The sequence below is a fragment of the Chiloscyllium plagiosum genome, unplaced genomic scaffold, assembly GCF_037043375.1.
Source record: "Chiloscyllium plagiosum isolate Xiang-an unplaced genomic scaffold, Cpla_swu_hap1 HiC_scaffold_47, whole genome shotgun sequence".
In the NCBI taxonomy this organism is placed as follows: Eukaryota; Metazoa; Chordata; class Chondrichthyes; order Orectolobiformes; family Hemiscylliidae; genus Chiloscyllium; species Chiloscyllium plagiosum.
In genome coordinates this window covers 29,428,523-29,455,913 of record NW_028270185.1, presented here as the reverse complement: position 1 = coordinate 29,455,913, position 27,391 = coordinate 29,428,523, and the positions used below count along the sequence as shown (strand labels likewise).

The 27,391-nt window shown below is 43.1% G+C and overlaps 2 pseudogenes; one reads left to right on the top strand and one right to left on the bottom strand.

Moving 5' to 3' along the window:
* The window catches only part of LOC148136041 (uncharacterized), a 40,098-nt pseudogene extending 31,402 nt beyond the window's left edge, over positions 1-8,696 (bottom strand).
* Positions 8,697-8,726: 30 nt separating this feature from the next.
* On the top strand, positions 8,727-13,052 carry LOC148136040 (putative G protein-coupled receptor 139; annotated as a pseudogene).
* The last annotated feature ends 14,339 nt before the right edge of the window (positions 13,053-27,391 follow it).

The following is a 27,391-nucleotide window of genomic DNA, read 5'->3' as shown; positions in this document are numbered from 1 at the left end:
CTTGCTTCTGCCAATACCTCTGGCAGCCTGTTACAAGCACTCACCACCGTCTGTCTGAACAAAGTGTCCCTCTGAATCCTTTTGTATCTCTCCACTCTCACCTTAACTTATGCTCTCTAATTTTTGACTCTCCTATACTGGCGAAAGTCTGTTGGCTATCTATCTTATATGAATCTCACAAGATTTAATAAAGCTCAATAAGGTTGCCTCTCAGTCTCCTACGTTCCCGGGGAAAAAAGTCCCAATCTATTCAACCTCGTCTTATAGCTCAAAACTTCCAGTCCAGGTAGCATCCTAGTAAGTGGAGGGCCAATACTGAGGTGTAGCTGAAAGGCAGGAGGTTTAGAGGGAACATGACATCCAGAGTATGGAAGGGGCCTACAGTGCATTGCCCAGGAGGATAACTGAGAAGGAAATCCTCAAAACCTTTAAAAAGTACTTGAATGAGCATTTGAAATGTCATAACATTCAAGACTGTGGACTAAGTGCTGGGGAGTGGGACTTGTGCAGCTTTTCATGCAATTTTTGGAGGGACAATCTTTATGGATCGATGGGTCACTTCTGTCCTACATGGTGCTATCATTCTATAATTTTGAAGTTAAGGTTCTGATTTCTTTTTGTCTTTGTTTTGAGAAATTATTACCAAGTGTAAGTTCCAGTAATTGTTGTGGTCAGTATTAGTTTCAGCTTCGGTATTTGAGTGTTCAATCAGACAGACTTTCCCAAACGAGTTGTGGAACTGAATTAACAAGGGAAGTAGTGATATAACAGTGTGCAGTAGAACAGCTGTCAAGGTACAACATGAGGTATTGAATGATTGAATATCCTCAGTAAAATAAAAGTTATCACAGAAAAGAATATCAAAAGATATTCAGATGTTGATGGGACTATCAGTGTGTGAAACACTGCAAGCATTCTTGTTTGATGACAAGTTGCAAGGAGCGGTTGTGACCAAATAAGATTAGATTCATCTAGTCCTTGGGGTATTCAAATGTAGACTTAAATTTCAATGACATTACATCATCAAAATAAACCTGTTGTCGTAATCTCTTTGTTCAAAATGATATTAAAAAGGTGAATGTGTGATCATATTTTCCCAGGAGAGATACAACAAAATATAATACGATGTCTCTGGATATGTCTCATCTCTCATTTTGAGACAATTCGGACAGATGCCAGCAGCAGGAAGGGAGAGGTTGTTTCACAAACAATAAAATGTATTTTGCAAACATAATGATCTCAAAAATATACGGCACCATCCTTGTCATTGTTGGTGTACCCGGTAAGTCTTGGAACAACTTAAGTTACATAAGTCTATATTTCCGATCTGCATTTACTGATGATTTAATTTCCATTTAGCAAGGCAAATCCCAATGTCAGATGAAAGTGCTCTCACTTACAGAGTTTAAAGTGAATTGTTTGTCGATTCGGAAGTTTCTCAGTAACGTGTAGCGGTGTCTGTTTCTCTGTCCTGTGCAGAATGGGTTGACACGGAGGCCTCAATGAAGAAGAGTGGCTGAGCACCGGCCCCAGCTTGTCTAGAAAGGGTTTAGCAAGACCATTCTCTCTCCATGGTCACTTAAAGCCTGCTCTCAGTCAGCTGGATTAGATTGGGTTCCCTGTGACATGGTGGCTCAGTGGTTAGCATTGCTGCCTCACAGCACCAGTGACCTGGGTTCAATTCCTGCCTCTGGTGATTGTCTGCATGGAGTTTGCATGTTCTCCCTGTGTCTGTGTGGGTTTCCTCCCACAATCTAAACATGTGTAGGTGAGGTGAATTGACCATGTTAAATTGCATACAGTGTTAGGTCCATTAATTAGTGTCAGTGTGGACCTTTTGGGCCAAATGTTTCCACCCTGTAGAAAATCTAATCATGATAAGGGTGGATCAGCCCAGATGGCTTTGACCACCTTGAGTTTTTGTCAGTCAGTGGATGCCTGGGGTTATGATATTTGTGAGGACAGATCATTGGGAAGGGTATTGAACACAAGGTTCCAACTACAATGTAGATTGTTGAAATTATGTGAATGCTATGTGAGGTGTGCCATTTGTAAAATGATGCACAGTGCTGTGGTGTAGAGCCCAATAGGATAAGCGCTGAGGTCTAGAGTTTTAGGTGCCTCAGAGGATTAAATTGTCCAACAGGATGTTTTCTATCTTGCCTTTTCTTGCTTTATCCTTTGATGTTCCCCAAATGATAATGTGAAGGTCCTCCAATTTGCGTTCATTTGGGATTATTATTTAGACTTTAGCTGTCAGTTTAAATATGTAATTGCTATCATTATTATTCACATTATTGTTATAACATTATTATTATGACTATTTTGTCAGGACTGATGTTTTAGAGACAAAAACTCCTGGATATATTTTTAGATGGATTCACCTTGAGGCTAGAGTGTTACACCATGTACTGCAGTACTCCATCAACTTTGTGAAACCTCTGTCATTGTACCTGGCTCAGAACAGTGGAGATTGGGTGGTACAACATAATTTTTTGTAGATGAAAGACATTTTGGTTTGGGGTGACTGATGTGCAATTTCGGATATTTGATATAGTTGTGCTGTTCAGAGGCTCCAATCAGGATCAAGAACATCCGGCCATATGGAGAGAAAGTCAGCCCTGCTACTGTGACACCAACTGACCTGATGTTCAGTATTGAGGGACATGCTGCATTAGATACTGTATCAGGATCACCAATTGAATCATAGTCCATCAACAGCACACTGCTGAACGGATATTAAAATAAACTATTGGAGATTATTCTTAGGGATAGGGTTTACATGCATTTGGAAATACAGGACCTAATTAGGGACAGTCAGCATGGCATTATGCAAGGCAGGTCATGTCTTACTAACTTGATTGAATCTTTTGAGGAAGTGACAAAGGTAATCGATGAGGGTAGAGCAGTGGATGTGGTCTGCATGGATTTCAGTAAAGGGGCCCGCTATGGTCCCTCATGGTGGGCTCATCCTGAAGATTACACTACATTGGATCCATGGTGAGGTGGCAGCTTCGATTCCCATAGAAAGCAGAGGAAAGGGGTTTTTCTGGCTGGAGGGTCGTGACTTGTGGTATTCCTTAGGGTTTCATAATGGGACCTCTGCCCTTTGTTTATTTGCAGATGATAGAACGATCAGTGAAGTTGTGGATAAGGTTGTCAAAGATACAGTGGAGATCAATTGCCGATATGGGTGGAAAGGTGGCAGATGGAGTTTAATCTGGGTAAGTATGAGGTGCTGCACTTTAGGAGATTGAAAGTTAGGGAAAAGATATACAGTAATGGCAGAACCCTGAACAGCATTGATGTACAGTGATCTTGGTGTTCAAGTCCATAGCTCCCTGCAAGTGACCATGCAAGTAAATAGGGTAGCAAAGATGATGTATGGTCAGCTTGCCTTTATTGGCTGATAAATTGAGTACAAGAGTCAAGATGTCATGTTTCAGCTTTATAAAGACTGTTCCTGTGCTGTACAGCTCGATGTTCTGTGTTCTCATGTGAATCATCTGTCAACCCTGATTTACATGATGCTCTTTGTCTCATGGTGTAGGACATCATTGCACCGATTGTCACATAGGATGTCTGTCCAAACAGTAATTGTGGTTTACACCATCGAGACAGATTTGCATAGACATATCAGTTCCTGCAGTTATAAAGTGAGATGTTACATCAATGCTAGTCAAGATCTTGCTGATCAATTTGAGCCAATCTTCCCTTAGAAATGTTGTCATATTTTCCTCCCATTCTGAATGATTGGAAAGCTGAGGTGAGTGGGAATGACTGCTCACCTGTATTCACTCATGTCTTAACCCTGGCCATTCAGGGAACTGATCCCACAGTTCAGTGCATTCAGCCCCTTCTGGTTGGATAAAAGTTTTCATGTTGATTGAATCTCTATATCAATATGAGGTGGTTTATTGGAGATCACACTTAGGTGCTGAGTAATCTCAGACTGTTTTGTGGCTATCGAGGAATCAAATTTAAATTGGGAGTGGATGAGAGATAGTATGGAAGGATCTTGCTGATGCCAGCTAGCACTTGGAAGTTTATAAATGTTTGCAGTAACAGTAACGCCGAGCTGTAAATTGTAAATGTCAGGACTGCTTCATCAACACTGCTGCCTGGGGCATGTCTGGAACAGTGTGTTTTACATCAGGGGAGTAACACAGTAGGTCAAACTCTTTGATGCAATAATGACACCGTTCTTCAATTCCATAATGATTCACTTGAAGGAAAATAGTGTTCGATATATTGTGTCACCATAGTCTTACCAGAGCATAGGGCTCTCATTAGAGAGAAGTAGCTGCTGGTGATTTAACTTGAGGGCCACCAGACCTCAGATGAGGGAAGAGGTTGAGAAGAAGAGTCCTGCATGGTAACCTCAAGCCAGTGATGAGAATTGAGCCGATGCTGTTAGCATCATACTGCTCTGCAAACCAGCAATCCAGCCAACTGAGCTCAACCCATTCCCATGGAATGTTGGATGACAAGATATTAAACAAATTTCATTTGACAGCCAAGGGAACGATGTCAGATTCAGAGAACATGCGTTGCTGCCATTATGCCAGAGGTTAGTACAATACAGAAGACTGAATGTTCTGGGGTACAAGCATTCTGTGATGGGCTATCTTCAAGTATTTATTTCTTCTCTTCAAGATCAGTCTTTATCTCCCCAGAGGAGCCACCTCTCAGATGTGGGGTACTCTCTGAATGCTGAGCCATTGGTGTGCATGACAAATACATTTAACCCTCGACTTACTGGCCACTGAACTGGGCAGTACAAATTCCTAATGTGTGATATCATGTATCCATTTAACATTTCCAAACTAACCCTGTGGTGTAATTCGGCAACTGAGAACAACAACAAAAAAAGATTTTATTGCCCACAGGTGCTCTTCATTGCCACTGATTTACTGGATTGATGTGTGATACTGAATCAAGTCTCCAGAAATCACTCTGAATGAAGGCATTAATGATCATGGAACTGAACTGTCTTGGGATCACTAACATCAGGCTGGACCCTCTCATTGTAATGGTGTCTTGTTGTTGGGACAATCCATCACTGTAGAGCTGAATTGCAGAGCTGATTTCCAGAAATGTGGTGACACTGATTACCTTTGTCAAGTGTGGCATCAGGAGCCCAGGCAAAACTAGAATGAATGGGGTATCAGGAAGTAAACTCCGATGGATGGAGTCAAAACTGGCACAGAGTGGTTCTTAGAGGTCAGTCTTCACATCTCCTGGTCATTTCTGCAGCAGTTCCTCAGAGTAGTGCTCTAGGCCCAACCATCTTCGGCTGCTTCATCAATGACTTGCCCTCCGTCAGAAAGTCAGAAGTGGGGATGTTTGCCGATAATTGTACAATGTTCAGCACCAGTCACAACTCATCTGATACTGAAGAAATCAATGTTTTAAGGGAGCAAGATCTCAACAATATCATGGAATTGTAGAATCCCTACTCTGCAGACAGAGGCCATTCAGCCCATTGGGTCAGCACCAACCCTCCGAAGACCATCCCACACCACCACCCTACTGGCGTAATTCTGCATTTACCATGGATAAGCTACCAATCCTACACAGCTTTGGACTGTGAGATGAAACCATTGAAACCAAAACCACACATACAGGTAAACTCCATGCAGATGGTCCTTTAAGGCTAGAACCTAAACTTGGGCGCCTGGTGCCGTGAGACAGCATTGATTACCACTGTGCTGCCAGATATGCTGGGTATCTGGGCTTGGGCTGAAAAATGGCAGATAAGATTCACGCCATAAAATGCAAGGCAATGACTATCTGTGATAAGAGATGACCTTCCCTCCACACCTTGACATTCAATGGTGTTAACATCAGTGAATCCCCCATTATCAATATTGGCCAGAAATTCAACTGGCCTCACCCCATCAATACAGTGGCTGGGACAGCAGGTCAGAGGCTCAGAATACTGTAGCAAACAAATGACCTCCTGACTCCCCAAACCCTGTCCACCACCTGCAAGGCACAAGTTAGGGGCGTGATGGAATACTCCCCAATTGCTTGGAGGAGTGAAACTTCAACAAAACTGATGGATCTTGACACCATCCTAAACAAAGCAGTGCATTTGAATAGCACTACATCCACAAACAGTCACTATCTTCACCACTGAGAGCAGTGTGTTCAGTCTACAGGATACGTGCAGAAATTCACTAAAAGTCCTTAAACAGCACTGTCCAAAACGATGATTAGTACCATCTAGAAGAACAAGGACAGTGGATACTTGGGAACACTACCACCTGAAAGTTCCTCTCCAAGCCACTCTCCATCTTGACTTGGAAATATATCACCATGCCTTCAATGTCAGACTGGGTCAAAATCCTGGAATCCATTCCCTTATGGCATTGTGGGGGCAACCTACAGCACATGGACTGCAGCAGTTCAAGAACGCAGCTCACATCACCTCTCAAGGGCAACTGAGGTTGACTAATAAATGCTGGCCAGCAAACAATTCTTTTTGTTTACTGACACACAGAATTGGTCATGAGGAATTTGTGACCCAGTGTTCTCGCTTTCCTGTGGGTATCTGTAAAAGCAGCATTGTATTCAATGTGGACCATGAATAGGAAAATGCCCTCAATCGCTAATACTTTTCACTGGAGAACTGTTTTGCATGTTGGTCAATAGCCTTAAGAGAACATCTAATTCCAGTGGCATTGTGATTCAGTTAGGATCTTTCAATTAGAATTGCACTGAGTGTGGGTTCCTAGCTAAAGGGGAACAACTTACCCCAGTGTTCAGGTGTCACTGGGAGCATCTCTCAAAGTAAAATTATACTGAGTGTGGGGAGGGGAACAACTTAGCCAGTGGCCTTGCATAAGTAGGAGTATCTCTGACTATCTCTGACATATCTTTCCCATTACGAAGTGTTCGAATGCTGAATGAATATTCTAACAAAACAAACTAGTTGTTGTCACCCTTATTCATGGAAATTCCATCTCTGTATCTTGCATCGCTAAATCTTTTTTAAAGTTTTGTACCCCAACTTTAGCTGTACTCGTCTTTCAAGAAACAGAGGCATACTTCTTTTTGGATGTGGTACTGTAGGGAGTATTCCATCGCATTCCTGACTTGTGTCTTTGAGCTGGTGGACAGACTTTGAGGAGTCAAAAGTGAAGATGTAGTGCATTTGGATTTCAAAGGTTTTTTTTTTAAGTGCTGCATGGAAGGTTAATGCTCAAGACAGGAGCTCACAGGGTTGAGTGTAATGTATTAGCATGGATTGAGACTGGATTGACACACAGAAGATGGAGAGTTGGGATTAATAGACATTTTGTAATTTGTGAAGTGCCATCAGAACCTGTCCCAGCATCTCAATTCCTTGCTATCTATGTTAATGACTTGAAGAAGGAAATAGAGTATAATGTATTCAAATTTACTGATGATATATAAATAGCTGTGGTACATTCTAGTCAGAACATAAGGAATCTGCAAGGGGATATAGATACATGGAGTGAATGGGCAAAAAACTTGGAAGCTGGAGCTTTAATGCTGGAAAGTGTAAGGTCAAACACTTTGCTAGGAAGAATCAAAAAGCAAACAATTATAAATGGAGGAAGATTTCAAAAAGGTCAGCAAAGTGAGATTTGTGTGCAAAACAAAAGGTTAGCATGTTCATCAAGTAATTAAGGATACAAGTGGAATTTGGGCTTTGTTACCATGGGTTTGAAGTGTAAATATAGGGAAGTCTTATTACAACTGTACAGATTGTTGAGACTCCACCTTTAGTACTGTGTATGATTCTGGTTTCCATATTTATGAAAGGAGATGCTGGTGTTGGAGGCAGTTCAAAAGATTCACTAGAGGGATTCCTGGGGTGAAGGGTTGACTAAGGAAAAATGATAACCAGATTAAGTCTTTACTCATTAGCATTTTGAAAAAGTAAGGGGTGATCTTATTGAAATATACATAATTCTGAGGGGGTTTGACAGGGTAGATGTTGAGATGATGTTTCCACTTATGTAGGGGTCTTGAACAAGGGAACATAGTTGCAGAATAAGGAGACACTTACAGTCAGTTCTGCTATAATGTGGTAATTCCATTCTTGTGCAATCCCGTGTTATAAGAACATTTCGTAGTAAGAGCACCATTTGAACTAATGGGGCCGGAATAGTATTATAACTAAAACACACCTTAAAATTTTGCACTTTAGAAACAGTGTCTTCAATTTGTCAATTGCATTATAGCGATTTTGTGCTAACGAAACACACTGTAACAGAACAACCTGTACATGAAATATTGTAAAGTATGACTGATTAATTTTACCTTCAACATAACGAGTTATTTCTGCCTGCCCTTGGTATACATGTCACTAAGACAATTCCCACTTCTAGTATTGGGAGTATTTCTATCCCTTCAGTGTGATAATGACAAACATTCTGACTTTTCCTGGGCATTCAAACTGTGTCACACATTGACCTGTTTTTTTCCCTCAGCCTTTGACCTTCCAGCACAACCACATTTTTATTTTAGTGTGACGAACTCAGGATCATTTGACTTGGATTTACAGATGTATTGATTGTATTTATCTCAATCAGATGCTTCTCTTTTTACAGTTAAATTTTAATTACTGACAACAAATGCTCAGCTCTTATTGTCAACACATATTCACAATAAGGACTCCTTGAAAAACTGAACTCACCAAGATTACAACTCTCGCGTTTCATCCTGACCACAGATGAAGATAGTTACGGTTGATGGCGGTCAATCATCTCAGCCGTCACACATCTCTGCAGGAGTTCTTCACACTTGTACCTTGACCTTAAAATCTGCAGCTGCCTCATCAATGCCTTTCCCTCCATTGCCATTTCCAAAGTAGAGAGGTTTGTTCATGCTTGCACAATATTCTGCACCATTTACATCTCCTTAGATAATGAAAAGATCTGTGTCATTATAATTCAGAGAGGCCAGTGTTGGACTGGGGTGTACAAAGTTAAAAATCACACAACACCAGGTTATAGTCCAACAGGTTTAATTGGAAGCACACTAGCTTTCAGAGCGACGCTCCTTCATCAGGTGATTGTGGAGGGCTCGATCGTAACACAGAACTTATAGCAAAAATTTGCAGTGTGATGTAACTGAAATTATACATTGAAGAATTGATTGTCTGTTAAGCCTTTCATCTGTTAGAATACAGTGATAGTTTCACTTCTTTCATGAAAGATCTGTATTCTAACAGATGAAAGGCTTAACAGACAATCAATTCTTCAATGTATAATTTCAGTTACATCACACTGCAAATTTTTGCTATAAGTTCTGTGTTACGATCGAGCCCTCCACAATCACCTGATGAAGGAGCGTCGCTCTGAAAGCTAGTGTGCTTCCAATTAAACCTGTTGGACTATAACCTGGTGTTGTGTGATTTTTAACTGTGTCATTATACAGTGACATAACATCTAGCTTGGTCTGGTAATTGACAAGTAACATTCGTATCCCACAAGCACAAGGGAATAGCCAACGCCAAGAAGTGAGAATCTATCAATATGCCATTGGCTTACAGTGACATTACTGTCACTGAATGCATGGCTAACAACAACCTGGCCCAACCATTGACAAGAAAATGATCTGGTCCAGCCATGCAAGTGCTGTGGACACAGGAGTATGTCAGATATTGATTACTGCAGCAATAAGCTCCCTGTCTGTCTCTCCAATCCATGTCTACCATCCAGAAAGTATAGCTTGGGTGGGATGGAATGCTTTCCAAGTGTCTCTCTGAAAGCATCTCCAACAACATTTACAAAGCACCACATTGTGCAGTACAAACAGCTGATTGATCAGATTGCCAATTACCACATTCCATACTCACTCTCTTCACTAATAACATGAATGACCCACAATGAATACCATCCACAGATGCAAAACATTACACTCCAAGTGTTTTTTGACTGTACCTCACAGAACCATGACCCCTAATAGCTAGAAGAACAAGAGCAGAAGTTGCATAGAAACACCATCACATGCTACTTCCCTTTCAGGATAGATTTCATTCTGACTTGGGCGGCATGGTGGCACAGTGGTTCGCACTGCTGCCTCACAGCGCCAGAGACCCAGGTTCAGTTCCCGCCTCAGGCGACTGACTGTGTGGAGTTTGCACGTTCTCCCCGTGTCTGCGTGGGTTTCCTCCGGGTGCTCCAGTTTCCTCCCACAGTCCAAAAATGTGCAGGTCAGGTGAATTGGCCATGCTAAATTGTCCGTAGTGTTAGGTAAGGGGCAAATGTATGGGTGGGTTGCGCTTCGGCAGGTCGGTGTGGACTTGTTGGGCCGAAGGGCCTGTTTCCACACTATAAAGTAATCTAATCTAATCTAATCTACTCTACATCATTGTTCCATTACTACTGCTGTCTAAACATTATGGAACTCTGCTCCAAAATATACAGGGTTTTCCTATCCACCAGATAGGAAAACCCTGTATATCCTATCCTGAAGAAGGGCTAATGCCCGAAACATCGATTTTCCTGTTCCCTAGATGCTGCCTGACCTGCTGCACTTTTCCAGCAACACATTTCCATCTCTGATCTCCAGCATCTGCAGACCTCACTTTCTCCTCAAAGATATCCACCAGATAATGCAGGTGTTCAAAAATGCTGCCCTCCAGTACTATATCAAAAGCAATTAGAATTGGGCAAGAATTATTGGTCCAGACACCAAAACTCACATTTTGTGAGTACATTTAAAATTAACCAATATTCCCACATCTGAAAGAAGATAGCTCGGAACCTGAGCTGTGGTTATTGTCCAAAAGAATGTCCCACATGGGAGACAGCAGAAGAAATAACCAAGGGGAAAGTAGGGAAGCTTGGTGCTGATATCTTGCTGGATTCAGGATGTCAGCTATTCCAGTGGATGGTCCATGTCAAAGCTTATTTTGTCTTGTCCAACGAATTTCCCAACTACTACTGTCGAGAAGCCAGAAGACAGATACATTTCCCTGTCGTCTATGGGTTTATGCGTTGGTGTTCCTTACTTTAGAAAATTACACAATCAAATTCAGGATCTTTTATCTTCAAAACTGGGTCGATTTTGGGAGTTGCACGCTCGTGAAAATGAACATCACATAAGGATATCCTATCACAAGAAGTGGTCTAAAAAAAGGGAGCAATCATTTTAGAGTCACCATGAGCCCATCATCTCCCCTAACCTTTAATATTGGCCTGAATTCAGAGAGAGCCTCTGAAGCCAGGCAATGGAACAATGTTTGGGTCTCCCACAACAAGCTTTAGTACCATTCTCATGATTTCCAAGGTGTGTGTTGGGTAACCTATGGACATTCTTAGCCCCAGCATGTGCTCTGAATCTGGGAGGAGGATCTCTGGTCACAAGGAGAGGAGCTTGTGTGAGAGAGCCTGGACATCAGGCAGGAAGCTTTGCTTCATCCCAGATAAAAAGTGTGAATTCTAAACTAGAAAGTTGCAATGAGCAATGCTGCATGGATTTGGGTGGGAGCAGTGGAGTACAGTCTCAGACAGGCCAGGGACTCCGTGCCAAATATTGAAATTCTTATGATTGTGGTAGGCACCTAACCTGGGGTATGGTGCCTGGATTCACTGCCGAATACTTCCATGGATAAAATTGTTGGTATGTTCAATCCTGTACACGTGGGATGGACTCAAAATTTTATCATTTTTTAAAATTTCATATTGTGGAGTGCATCCACTCCCGGTCACTGTGAAGTGATTTAATATCCCATATTATAGTTCATACAGTGTGGACCTAAAATTCTAGACGCAATCTGAGCTGTGGAAACTCCAAAACTGATTGCAAGAATTTTGCAATCAATGTTTGTGCTAAATGTACAACATTGTTGATTTACTCTTGCAGGGTGCCTTTGTGTAGATGTTGCGGTCCTATAGGAAAATCCAACCAGTAAGAGTAACCTATAAAACAGCTCAAACCAACCACTGCCAACCCGAACAAAACATTGAATATGTGACCATCTTGCTATGAATAAACTGTCACTCATGTTCTTACCTCTGTCTTTTAAATGTGCAAATGATTCATTTAGAGAGTTTGCTACTGAGGTTCAGATTCGAGACTTCATGTGGTTTATAACAACGACCTTCTTGCCATTACTTACTCTCTGTGCCTGAGCCCAGATTGCAACTTCAAGTCTCTTTTTCTCCTTTCTCTCTCTTACAGTGAGTCTAGTGGTGATTGCACTCTTGACTCGGGGCAAGTGTGGTCTTTCTACATGCACCATTCGCTATCTGGTAGCCATGGCAACATCTGATCTACTGTTCATCGTTTTTGATATCGTACTTGATAGATTTGTGTCTTATTATTATCCACGCTGTTTCCTGAACATCACTCCTGTTTGCAGAGTTATCTATGTCTTGACCTGCTCAGCCATTGATTGTTCTGTCTGGTTCACTGCTGCTTTTTCTTTTGATCGATTTGTTGCCATCTGTTTTCATCAGATGAAAACTAAGTATTGCACAAAGAAAACTGCAATGAGGGTTCTAGCAACAATTTATATTTTCTTTTCCTTAAAGAACATTCCTAACTACTTCCGATTTAAACCTGGAAGGATCATCAACAATGTTCCATGGTACTGTTTTACCACACACAGTTATTATAATAGCCGTCGGTGGGCAAGTTTCAAATATTTTGAACAATTTTTAACACCAATGTTCCCATTCACTTTTATTCTATTTATCAATGTCCTGACTGTCAGACAAATCTTCGAGGCAATTAAGGTGCGTGTGGAACTGAAAGGTCAGAGAAAAATAGAGAATGACCCAGAGCTGGAGAGCAGAAAGAAATCTGCCATTTTACTCTTTGCCATATGTGCAAGCTTCATACTTCTCTGGTTGGGGTACATTTTATATATGTTTAGTGCTGCTAATTCTTTGAATTACACTGCTTTTCGTACATTTGAAAGAATCGCATTCATGCTGCGGAACCTGAGTTGCTGCACAAATGCTTTTATTTATGTGGTGACTTAGAGAGCATTCAGAGACCAGTTAATATATGCAGTGAAATATCCAGTTATAAAAATAATTCAATTGAGGAATAAATCCAAGTAATGAGAGCCAACATTAGATGCAGCAGGTAATGGAACGAAGAGTCCACATGAGGAATGGAATGAAAGGAGAAAGAGGTGGAGCAACATGATAACACTACTTCATTCCCTTGCAATTTACCGGTCAGCAGAACAGGCCCACAGTGGACACAATTCCCTCGCCCTACATTTGTCCCTGGAACATCTAGATAATAAGGATACCTACATCAGGCTCCTACTAATCAACTGCAGCTCCACCTTCAACATTATAATCCCAATTGAACTAATCTCAAAACTCCGAGACCAAGGGCAGTTCTACAACTGTATCCTCAGTTTCCTGACGCACAGACCGCAATCAGTGAAAGTAGCTAACTGCACCTCTTCTACAATAATTCTCAACACTGCGGCCCCGTAAGGATGCATCCTCAGCCCCCAAACACTCCCTGTACACATGACTGATTGGCCACATTTCATACGAACATCTACAAGTTTGCTGATGACATCATGGTTGTAGGCTGCATATCAAATAATGATGAGTCAGAATATAGGAAGTCGATAGCGTGCTTGGTTTCATAGTGCAATGATAACAATTTTTGTCTCAATGTCTGCAAAACAGAAGAACTGATCATTGACTTCAGGAAGCAAGATGGAGGGCAGACCCCTATCTACATCAATGGAGAGGGACGAAAGCATCAGGTTCCAATGAATAACGGTAACCAACAATGTGTCCTGGATCTCCTGGATCACAGTCAATAATTTGTTAACAATGTATAATTTTTGTGCCCTGAATAATACTAAATATAGCTTTCAAGAAAATTGTTATGCTGTTGCATGTATTGCTATTCAAATTTTACCTGTCTGTGTTGTTCAGTTACCTGACCATCGCTGGATACATTGGTCAGTTGTATAGTATGCTGTCCTGCTCAAGCCTGTTACAATAAGCATTAAAGAAAACTCTCACCTTTCACTGTCCTCACCATTCCAAATTGTTTGTGAACACTCAGTCCAGATCGATTGGTCACTTCCAACATTTATAAATAACTTTTTATAACTAATAAGTTATGACTTTTTGACAATTCTTGACAAAACTGGAGATATTTTGACATAACATGATCTGATAATAATTGCGAAATATAGCTGGGTTTGATCATTGTGAATCTATGCAGGACTTCCACTTTTGTGGTACTGAGAGTGTATCAGAACGCATTCCAGATAATTTGTTCAAAGATAGTGAAAAAAGTTGCATGCTCATTAATGAGGAGCTTTTGCACTATTGGAGGATCATTACAAAAGGAAAGGTTGCATTGTCTCAGTCATTTAAATCAAGTGCTCCATCTCTTCTCTCAGACCATTCTCACTATTGCAAAAGATACCAGAAATGTTGTGGTTCTGTTCGCTGAGCTGGGAATTTGTGTTGCAAACAGAACCACAACAACGAGCAGCCGAGCTACAAATCTTCTCCCAAACTTTGAAGATACCAGAAATAGCCCGTGTGTCTTCTGGCCAATAATTCTTCCTCACAACAGAGCACTCAAGAAACAAAAGATGATCTGGTTCCAATGATATTACTGTTTGCGGAAGCTTGGTGCGTGTAAAGTAGCTGCCGTTTCCCTACGTTACAACAGGGACTGCCACTTCAGCTGGCTTAATAAACTTTATCTTTGTAAATCCCTTTGGGATGTACTAAACTGAGAAAATCCTTCTTTCTGAAGGAATGTGGACTGAAGGACGGACAGAAACCATGGGATTACTAAGGAGGAATTTCTGGGACGTTTTGATCAAATAACATTAACGGAATGCGGTATAGTTTAAATTCAAACTAGTGCGATATAGTCTATTGATGGGTTCCTCAGTGTCTGTGGAATTTGCCCTTTTCAGTGACAGTGGTCTTTTTATTTTTGGAAGGTTACATCCACGGTGCTTTGGTTTGGAGCCTGAAGCAGCAAAAATCTCAGAGCCAAATTAAAACTGAGATGAAAAGTTCATATTCAGAGTGAAGCCTGAACCCTATTAGGATGGATCCAGGAGCAAGCGGTGGGAGAAAAAGAGAGAAAGACAGACAGAAAGACAGAGAGAGGGGATTTGGTCTGTTACCCAAAACACCAAGCAGATTAGGACTGGTGATAGACTCGAGGAGACAGGGAGAAATCACAATGTGGGGATCTATTATAGATCAGGGCAGCACAGTGGTGAAGTGGTTAGCACTACTGCTTCATGGCGCTAGGAACTTGAATTTGATTCCACCCTCGGGTAACTGTCCTACTAGAGTTTATACATTCTCTCCATGCCTCCAAGCGCTCTATTTCCTCCCACAAAGATGTGCAGGCGAGATAGATTGACCATGAGAACAATGTGGTGATGGAGTGGGTCTGCTTGGGATGCTCTTCGGAGGATGCATGTGGACTTGATGGTCTGAATGGCCTGCTTCACACTTAATTAAAGATTAAATATGAACTGGAGTTTGGGTCTGGGAGAAGATTCGGAACACACAGTAATTTGTGCATCGATGCTCTGGGTTCAGAGCATCAAAGCTGAATCAATTGAAGCTCGAGATGATCCACCTCATGAGGCAAATCAATGAACTTGGATAGTGAAACAGAACACAAAATTGTGGAAAAGAGGAAGACACAGGTGAGCTTCAATGTTTCTTATTTTACAGAAAGGTAAAAACATTCCATGGTAGATCCTGGGTCTGACTGGATGGCAATCAGAGCAGGATACATTGAGTGCACGGTGTAAGCATTTGACTGATGAAAATGAATGAAGTAGTCAGATGTCAGTCGTTATGGTGACCACTGAAAGGTCAGGGCCTCACAGAATGTCACAGGAATGGCAGCGGGCTGGGTGTTCATTCCAGCAGAGAGTGAACATCATGAGATAAAAAAAAGTGTCTGAATCAATCCCACAAACACACATTCTCGTTCATCCTGGATATTACCACATTCAGCAATTCGTGGTAACAAATCTACACTGAATAAAGGGGGAGGAGTTTTCCTGAAACTGGAAAGACATCATTCTCCATGTAAATGCTGCTGTAATCTCCCCTTTCATGACTGTGAACTGTGTCTGCAGAAAGAAGATAAAAATCACAACACCATGTTATAGTCCAACAGATTGATTTGGAAGCACCAGCTTTCTAAGTGCTGCTCCTTTATCACACCTGATAAAGGGCACCTCCAAGTCATGTCTGCAGGATGAGTTACAAGAGAGCGTGCGGATTTTCAAATCCACGGTCAACTCCGTCCAAGTAAATAACAAATCTCAAGATTGAGAGGAAAGATATTTTTTTAAAAGCTAATGAGGAATATTGAGTACTATGGCCCCATGCTGAGAATGGTTAGCATCTCCACAAGTTCTTGAGATTGGCACCCTTGGTAATGTTGGTGGAATGAGGGCAATGATGATGTGAAGCAGGGCATTATCTCTCCACAATACCCTCCCCTCTAATCTTCACCATCAGATTCCTCTCCCACCCTAATCTCTCACAGGGAGCTCCACTTCAATCAATCCCTCTCCAACTCAATTTCTGACCCGTCTTCCTCCAAGTGACATGCATTGTCTCTGGGTTCTCCTCAAATTGTTGGCAGACCAGTTCTCTACTGAACGATTTTTACCACCCTTTTCAAAAGGACGAAAATAGGTATTGGCCAAGGTCTGAGGAAAAGAGTAACATTTGAGACAGTTTCTGTCCCTCATTAAGAATCAGTTCTGTGTATCTCACCGGTTTCAATAAGCCCCAATCTTTCTCAGAATAAATCTCTATAGCATTATTCCCCAATAGAGTTTTTACAAATACATTAAGAACAAAAGGGTTACTTGGGAGAGAATAGGGCCCCTGAAATAACTGCAAGGCGGCCTTTGTGTGGAACCACAGGAAATGGGGGAGATACTAAATTAATATTTTGCATCAGTATGTACTGTGGAAAAGGATATGGAAGATATAGACTATAGGGAAATAGATGATGACATTTTGCAAAATGTTCAGATTACAGAGGAGGAAGTGCTCGATTCTTGAAATGGTTAAAAGGTGGATAAATCCCCAGGACCTGATCAGGTGTACCCGAGAACTTTGTGGGAAGCTTGAGAAGTGATTGCTGGTCTCTTGCTGAGATATTTGTATCATCGATAGTCACAGGTGAGGTGCCGGAAAGAAGGGCGGTAAGGACAAGCCAGGGAACTATAGACCAGTGGACCTGACCTTAGTGGTGGGCAAGTTGTTGGAGGGAATCTTGAGGGACAGGATGGACATGTATTTCCACTTCCCGATCCTCCGCCCTTGAACCCCGCCCTTCCAACCGCCACCAGGACAGAACCCCACTGGTCCTCACCTACCACCCCACTAACCTCCATGTACAGCGCATCATCCGCCGTCATTTCCGCCACCTCCAAACGGACCCCAGCACCAAGGATATATTTCCCTCCCCTCCCCTATCAGCATTCCGTAAAGACCACTCCCTCCGTGACTCCCTCGTCAGATCCACACCCCCCACCAACCCAACCTCCACTCCCGGCACCTTCCCCTGCAACCGCAGGAGGTGCAAGACTTGCGCCCACACCTCCCCTCTCACCTCCCTCCAAGGCCCCAAAGGAAACTTCCATATCCGCCACAGATTCACCTGTACCTCCACACATATCATCTATTGCATCCTCTGTACCCGATGTGGCCTCCTCTATATTGGGGAGACAGGCCGCCTACTTGCGAAGCGTTTCAGAGAACACCTCTGGGACACCCGGACCAACCAACCCAACCACCCTGTAGCTCAACATTTCAATTCCCCCTCCCACTCCACCAAGGATATGCAGGTCTTTGGACTCCTCCATCGTCAGACCACAGCGAAACGACGGTTGGAGGAAGAACGCCTCATCTTCCGGCTAGGAACCCTCCAACCACAAGGGATGAACTCGGATTTCACCAGTTTCCTCATTTCCCCTCCCCCCAGCCTGTCTCAGTCAAATCCATCAAATTCAGCACCGCCTCCCTAACCTGCAATCTTCTTCCCGACCTCTCCGCCCCCACCCCAATCTGTCCTATCACCCTCACCTTGACCTTTTTCCACCTATCACATTTCCGATGCCCCTCCCCCAAGTCCCTCCTCCCTATCTTTTATCTTAGCCTGCTGGACAAACTTTCCTCATTCCTGAAGAAGGGCTAATGCCCGAAACGTCGATTCTCCTGTTCCCGAGATGCTGCCTGACCTGCTGCGCTTCTCCAGCAACACATTTCCATCCCATGTATTTGGAAAGGCAAGGACTGATTAGGGATAGTCAACATGGCTTTGTGCTTGGGAAATCATGTCTCACAAACTTGATTGAGATTTTTGAAGAAGTAACAAAGAAGATTGATGAGGGCAGAGCAATAGATGTGATCTATATGGACTTCAGTAAGGCGTTCGACAAGGTTTCCCAGGGGAGACTGATTAGCAAGGTTAGATCTCATGGAATAAAGGGAGAACTAGCCATTTGGATACAGAACTGGCTCAAAGGTAGAAGACAGAGGGTGATGGTGGAGGGTTGTTTTTCAGACTGGAGGCCTGCGACCAGTGGAGTGCCACAAGGATCGGTGCTGGGCCCTCTACTTTTTGTCATTTACATAAATGATTTGGATGAGAGCATAAGAGGTACAGTTAGTAAGTTTGCAGATGACACCAAAATTGGAGGTGCAGTGGACAGCGAAAAGGGTTCCCTCAGATTACAGCAGGATCTGGACCAGATGGGCCAATGGGTTGAGAAGTGACAGATGGAGTTTAATTTAGATAAATGCGAGGTGCTGCATTTTGGGAAAGCAAATGCTAGCAAGACTTATACACTTCATGGTAAGGTCCTAGGGAGTGTTGCTGAACAAAGAGACCTTGAAGTGCAGGTTCATAGCTCCTTGAAAGTGGAGTCGCAGGTAGATAGGAAAGTGAAGAAGGCGTTTGGTATGCTTTCCTTTGTTGGTCAGAGTATTGAGTACAGGAGTTGGGAGGTCATGTTACGGCTGTACAGGACATTGGTTAGGCCACTGTTGGAATATTGTGAGCAATTCTGACCTCCTTCCTATCGGAAAGATGTTGTGAAACTTGAAAGGGTTCAGAAAAGACTTACAAGAATGTTGCCGGAGTTGGAGGATCTGAGCTATAGGGAGAGGCTGAACAGGCTGGGGTTGTTTTCCCTGGAGCGTCGGAGGCTGAGGGGTGACCTTATAGAGGTTTACAAAATTATGAGGGGCATGGATAGGATAAATAGACAAAGTCTTTTCCCTGGGATTGGGGAGTCTAGAACTAGAGGGCATAGGTTTAGGGTGAGAGGGGCAAGATATAAAAGAGACTTAAGGGGCAACTTTTTGACGCAGAGTGTGGTACGTGTATGGAATGAGCTGCCAGAGGATGTGGTGGTGGCTGGTACAAATGCAACATTTAAGAGGCATGTGGATGGGTATATGAATAGGAAGGGTTTGGAGGGATATGGGCCGGGTGCTGACATGGGGGAACTAGATTGGGTTGGGATATCTGGTCGGTGTGGACAGGTTGGACTGAAGGGTCTGTTTCCATGCTGTACATTTCTATAACTCTATGACTCTATAATTACCCCAAATCCTCAGTCTGTGAAAGAGGAAGAATTTTACACTTACCTTTCAAACCTCCCCATCTTCTGCCTGATCCAAATGCTGATGGTGTTTTCAAAGCTTTGTTTTCTCTTTGTAAAGTCCAGCTGTTTTGATGATCTCTCTGATCACATTCACTCGCAGACAGATCAGCCAGAGACACGGTCAGTGCAGTGACCTAGCCTTCCCTGTGTTTCCTGACACAACCTCGTGTCTCAGTTGAAGCCAGTTTACAAACCAGTTGTGATGTCAGAACTCTCTCTGTGATGTACACAGTGAGGTCACACTTGTTCTGTGAGGTCACACTTTGACCTGTCCAGTTCAAGTGGCCTCACTGCGATCAAACAGGGAGTAAGCCGGGGAGGACCGAAACCCTCACCTTTCTCAGGTTACAATGTGTTCATATTCCAGAAGAGACAAAGCAGTTCTAGACATAGACATTAGGGTGTACGGGTGATGCTCAATGACACGGAGTCAGAGACACACAGATACAGATTGAGACTGCCCAGGAGATGTCTCAGAGCTGACTCTGAGACACACACGATATGTACGGCAGCAAATGGGGGTGAATCACATTCTTTGTTCCCTGCCGTGTACTGGGCATGCTCAGTGTAGAAACCCAAAACAGCTGACTGATGATGGAGCTGTTTGAAGGGGGATGGAGGGGTGAGGCCAGGGAGGGTATGGGTCTGGGCCCACTATACAGAGAGGTGTGGGTTTCACTCCTTGTCTGTCATATACTCTTGCTTCACTGTCTACATCAGTCTGCAGCCTTGTCCACTGTGGCATTTCAAAATATCATTCATATAATTCCAAATTGTCTTCAGGGTTCACACCTCTACCACTCATTTTGGCTGTGCTTTCCAGCTCTTTCTCTTATCCTCCAGCCATTTAGTTGTTGACACGCTACTCCTCCCTTAACTAAAGGGTGCAGTTTCCTTCACTTAAATCTATATCCGGTCCTTAATCCCTCCATCCATGGGAAATGTTCTCTTCCTATATACCCTCCACCCATCATAGTCTTATACATCTCAGTCGTGTCTCCTCTCCATCGCCTCTGCTTTAATGAAAACAATCCCAGTCTGTCCAAACTCTCTTCAGAACTAAAACTCTCCAAGCCCAGGGAACGTCCTGGTCAATCTCCTCTGCACCCTCTCCAATGCACTCACATCCCTTCTAGAATGTACAGAACTCTGTTGGCCAATATTTCAAGTGAGTTTGCGAACGGTCATGTCGAACCTTAGACATCGCTGGTAGCATCATGGACAGTTCTAGAGTGTTCTGTTCTGGATGGAATTCGATTGGTCAGAATGTTGAGCTTTACACAAAACACACTTAATTCTTACACCACAATTAAAATGCAAACAATGAAAAAAAAACACAACTTGAACCTGTTGGAATACAGAACAAAATAATATATTATTTATTTCTACCAATCAACTGTTCCAACACAGCCACATCCTATAAACAGACCCATAGTAAAGGCAAATTCAGCAAAACAGATTTCCCTCACTTACTATCTCCTCCAATCCAGAAGATGGGAACACCAAAACAAACAATCTCACAGCAGAGAGAGAGTTCAAGCTTTTTTCCTACAGCAGAGAGAGGTGACAGCTGTGACTAATAGCTTCAACACCAAATAATGCAACTTCAGTAACTGAAAGCAGCACTGAGCCCCTGGATCGGTGAGAGCCGGACTCCACTTCCTCATGCTGCTTTGGTCGTAATTTAAGAAAACCCAAAGTTATTTACTCTGCTTTCCATGGAACATACACCTTGGTACCAGGTTGATAACATCCCTCATCAAGGGAAACAGAACACATCCTCCTTAAAGGGACAAGGTATCAGTCTGCTCTCCTTGGAGTCAGTGATACCGACACAGTGGGGTCAGTGACACAGTAACTATTAGATGAGAAATGCACAGCCCCATCCCAGCAGTTTCAGCAGAATGAACCCTGTCTTAGATTAGATTCCCCTACAGTGCGGAAACAGGCCCTTTTGCCCAACCAGTCCACACCGACCCTCTGCAAAGTAACCCACCCAGACCCATTTCTCTCTGACTAATGCACCTAATATTATGGGCACTTTAGCATGCCCAATCCACCTGACCCGCTCATCTTTGGACTGTGGGAGGAAACTGGAGCACCCAGAGGAAACCCACGCAGATACAGGGAGAATGTGCAAACTTCATACAGTCACCCGAGGCTGGAATTGAACCTGGGGCCCTGATGCTGTGAGGCAGCAGTGCTAACCACTGAGCCACTGTGCTGCCCCAGGGCACGAGATTGTCCATCCTTATTCATTTATCACCTTCCAATTTTACTGAAGAGCTCTGGTAAATTTGTAATCAAGTTTCACAGGAAAAGGAGGAGGCCATTCAGCCCCCAAATCCTGTTCCAATCCCTCAATAAGATCGGGGTTGATCTGTGGCCTCACTCCATTTGTCTGCCTTGACCCCATAATAAAAATCATTGCTTATGTCAAATATAAATTTAACAATTGAATTGGTATAGACTGCAGTTTGAGGTACAGAGTCCCAAACCCTACCAACTCTTCCCATCTCCAAGTTCTCTTTCTTTCCTCAGTCCCCGGGCATCCTCCTGCATCTGGAGCGTGTCCCAGCGGCAAAAAAAATCGGTGTGGTCCTCGCTGTCGCGGTGGTCAGCCATCCCTCTTCCTTCACCAGCATCAGCTCCCCACCATCAGATAATATCCTCCAGTGTAAATAAAAACCCTTGAAGCAAAGTGAGGGGGGGGAATATAAAATAAAATTGGTAACGGTCACCCGGCCCCGCTTACCGGCAAGATGTCTCACTGTGGGGAGGGGACCAGGCTCAATCCCCTCCCCCTCAGCCCCCAATGTCCACCATCATAACCTTCAGGAACAGGACTTTACTGACACAGTCCACTCTCCCTCCATCCCCCAATAACCACCATCGTTACCTTGGGAACCGGGACTTTATTGACACAGTCCGCTCTCCCTCTGACCCTTTTCCTTTCTGGGTGGGACCGCCGCCATTTTAGCTCCAGGCCCCGCCCCCTCCCCCGCCGTGCGCGAGCTGGCGGTTAACGGCCGCCTCGTGCCCCGAGTGACCGTTAGCAGCTGCTTCAGAAGATAAACTCTTTAAAGAGAAACAACTCTTTCAGGAGAGAAAACAGAAACACAAAAGGGCCGACTTCGGTGTCGCCAAACAAAATAATACGTTTTATAATGAAAAATACTCCTTCCCACAGGCAGGGAGGTGAAAGTGATGAAGAAATTGTGTGTCGCCGCATCAAGTCCCAAAGCGCGATCTTCCGAATGACGGCCGTCCCCGGACCCCAAACGTTGTCTCAGCTTTATCTCTCTCTGGGCAGATACTGCCAGACCTGAAGCACAAAGGGACTTGTTAGTCCGTGGTCAGGATTCTCTTCATGTTAAAATGTAGCTTCAGTTAGCAGTTAGGAAAGTAAATGCAATGTTAGGGCTTGTTTGAGAAGGTTAGAATAGGGATGTGTTGCTCAGGCAGTATAAGGTATTTGGAATATTGTGAGCAGTTTTGGGTCCCGTATCTAAGGAAGGATTCTTTTTATTTCAAAAATACAATTTATTCATGAAAAATATATAGATATCCATAGTTACTAAAGAAGTTTGATTCTTTACAATAGCAAGTAAAGAAAACAAGACAAACATTGAAGTTGGACTCTATCCATTATCAAACAAAAGGCATCTCTTACTTGTATAAGATTATTTCTATTTTTGAGGTACCCAAAGGGTCCGATAACTTAATGGACCTCCACTTGCCTTCAGCAGAAAGACCTCAAACAGTGGTCCTTCCCCAATGTGTCTTGATAGCAGCTGCCCCAAGCTTTAGTGCATCCCTCAGCACGTAGTCCTGGACCTTGGAACGTGCCAGTCTGCAACACTCGATGGGGGTCACCTCCTTGTTTTGGAAGACCAACAAGTTTTGGGCAGAACAAAGAGCATCTTTGGCCATGTTGATGGTCCTCCAGGCACAGCCAATGTTTGTCTCAGTGTGTATCACAGAATCCTAGAACGTAGAGTTCTGCTTCACAGAGCTGCTTGAGATGAACCTCAACAAAAACCACTGCATCTTTCTGCAGACTTCCTTTGCAAAGGTACATTCCAGAAGAGGATGTGACACAGTCTTTACTCAGTCTGCAGCAGCTTCAAGGACAGAGTGTGGTGGCACACACAGTCTAGGAAGACAAGAGGGTCTTGCAGGTAGTGCCCTTCCCACCACCAGCCAAGCAATGCCTTGGTGTTTGTTGGAAAGTTCTGGTGATGAGGCATTTTGCCAAGTTATTTTTGACAGTTTGCTCAGGGAACCATGTTACAGGATCTACCCTCTCCTTTTGAGAAAGTCTGTAGCCTTAAAACTTGTCCATAAACATTTCGACTAAAATGTAATGTTGAATTATAGAACACATTTGCTACACACTAGAAAATAGACAGGCAGGGAAGGTAAGGCAATTAAGAATATTTATCTTGGCATCAGTGAATCTGTGTAAACAGGACACAGAGTGATAACATTCATGGCTGTTCCCTTGTGAAATTAGGAACAGTGTTTGATTCTGACCTCTAAATGAAACTCGGTATCAATTAACTTCTCTCCTGAATTATTGTCCTTCACTGTTATCTTTCTAGTTAAGAACATGCAGTGTTTTTGTAAACTTGATTTGAATAAAGGAAGCCTGTTTGTGACAGTACAGCAGCGTAGCCTGCTGGGCTGTAGGGGAGCTGATATCCTACTCCTTAGTTATGAGAACCTAGTTAGCCTGGCTTAAAGATATCAGTGTTACATTGTAACAGTGATGCTATTGGTAATTAAAGGGGATGACTAAAATTAAACTAAACTGTCTGAAAGAGGTTTTTTTAATTCCAGACTTCCAAAAAGTACGATCTCTGGGACGAAACAAGAGAGGCTTACAGGTTGAGTCCACAAGGGGTTCCCTGGGCCATCTCAAATCTGTACTTTATCAATTTGGCGCTGCAAGCAGGGTTCCAACAAGGGACACGTTTGAGTGAAACTGGAAAAGAGGAGCTTTACCTAAGGGTCGGGCTCACAAGGTAAGATTATATCTTGATTGCTCTTTGTGTGCTGTTTCCCCATTTCACTCTCACGGTACCCTGACTGAATTCTAAATGAGATAGTTTAACTAGAAGCAGAAAGTTATGGGGTTAGAAGCCGCTGTGTTTTGTGGGGTTAGAGACCCCTGTAGTGATTGGGGTTCGAGTCCCCTGTAGATCAGTAGTTTTGTGAAGGTCTAAAGTAAATAAGATAAATATGGTGCAACCCTCGATAAGATGGAAGACAAATGTCCCCTAACAAAAATAATAAGTCTGTATCCTAACTATGAGAAACAATTAAGGAGAATATCGACCACAGCTGCTCAACAGAATAGACTTGGGGAAAAAAGAAAGGAAACTAAGCAGAAAGAAGCCATATCAGTGTGGAAAAAGGTAGCTCAGGAAAAATGGGAAAAATCCATGCAATCATCATGGAGACCAAACTTTATTAAAAAGGGAATAAGTCCATTAACTGAGGGAGGATCTGAACTAAATTGGATAGAACTAAAATGTACACATGAAGCACATGATTTAGAAGCAGAATTGGAATTGGCGAGGGAGAAAATAAAAAAAAATAAAAAGGTTAAGCAAAGAATCACAGTCGAAGCTGAAATGTCAGGGGCCCAAAGAAAAGGGAAACGGCTGAATAAACAACAGATTGCAGCTGCAGCCGCGCAGGACTAGACAGACGATAAAGACTGTTCCTTATATCCCACCTCTCCCAAAGACCCATTACAAAAAAATCCTGATGCATCCGCGAATGAGTGATGGGACTCAGATTCAGAGGAGGAAATATTTTACGCCTCCCGTCCAGTCAGCTGATTTCCTCTGATTGCCCACCGGGGACCTCCTCAAACCTCACCCACAGTACGACCAAGGTGAACACTCTTCATAAAAAAATGTTGCCTGAACCCCACACCCCACCCACACTCTGAGGACCAGTGTACCAAGGCCCATGCCCTTCCCCCAATGAATCATTGTCCCTGTGTGTTTTAGGAGTGTTACAACTGCACTGATAAGTGAACTTAAGGCCACTGATTCTGATCAAATCTAACTGCTGCTTTTAAAACCAGTTCATACTCTTTAACCAGAAAGAAAACAATGTACTGCTGAAAGAACCAAAACTTTGCTAGTTTTTCAAAAAAAAAGTATTTTAGTTTGACTTTAAAACAACCAGAAGTGCAAATTAGATACAAACTAATGCAATTTAAAATTCTGATTAGAAGGATTAGGCCACCGTACAGGTTGGCAATTACAACTCTGCCTCCTAATTAGTATTTACAGACAGCCTATGGCATTCTACTGGGACCACATTTAATTCATTCAAGATGAAAGTACATGTGGCTGCTACACGATTATTTTAAAACTGCACCCAAATTCTCCCCGCCATTCATACTATGGTAGCGGCTGCCCCTAATATAACTTCTCATCAAAATGTAGAAGTCTGTACATCCCATTCTGTGGTATCTTTGCTTACCTCTAAACATACTCAACACCTCACTGTGGCTCGACTCTGTCGCTATGAGATTTCAATACTTCAGAATCCACTTCTCTCCTTTAGAGACTGCTCCAAAATTTACCCCGGTACATTCCTGCAGGAAGAGCCTCTTGAACTGCCTGATCCTCCCCATGATTGTGTTCTCATAAATGAACTTGTTATTAAACCATGTCCTGACGTTACGGATCAGGCTCTTGTTAACCTTGACCTTACACTTTATGTCGATGGTTCTTCTTCTACTTCTCCAAAGGACAAACGCATGTCAGGATATGCGATCGTCACTTTGTCCTAAACAATCAAAGCTTATTCTGTCGACCCACCCTGTTCCGCCTAACAAGCTGAACTCTTTGCTTTCACCCATGGCTGTACACTTACTAAAGGAAAGTCAGCTAATATCTAGACTGATTCCCACTACGCTTTGGATGTGCCCATGATTTTGGTCAACTCTAGCAGCAGCGCAGCTTCCTTGCCTCATCAGGAACTCCTATCCTCAATGCTGTCTGTTTTGCTAATCCCCTCAGTGCTATTCAACTTCCCTCTCAGCAATTATCAAATGTTTTGTTCACTCAAAAAGTAATAGAGATGTACAGCAGGGAAACAGACCCTTTGGTCCAACTCGTCCATGCCAAACAGACATCCCAACCCAATCCAGTCTCACTTGTTGCACCCGGTCCATATCCCTCTAAACCCTTCCTATTCATATACTCATCCAGATGCCTTTTAAGTGTTGCAATTGTACCAGCCTCCACCACATCCTCTGGCAGCTCATTCCACACACATACCACCCTCTGCATGAATAGGTTGCCCCTTAGTTCTCTTTTATATCTTTCCCCTCTCACTCTAAACCTCTGTCCTCTAGTTCTGGACTCCCCGACCCCAGGGAAAGACCTTTGTCTATTTATCCTATCCATACCCTTCATAATTTTATACACCTCTATAAGGTCACCCCTCAGCCTCCGACGCTCCAGGGAAAATAGCCCCAGCCTATTCAGCCTCTCCCTAAAGCTCAAATTTTCCAGCCCTGGCAACATCCTTGTAAATCTTTTCTGAACCCTTTCTACATCCTTCCAGTAGGAATGAGACCAGAATTGCATGCAATATTCCAAAAATGGCCTAACCAATGTCCTGTACAGCCACAACATGACCTCCCAACTCCTGTACTCAATACTCTGACCAATAAAGGAAAGCATACCAAATGCCTTCTTCACCACT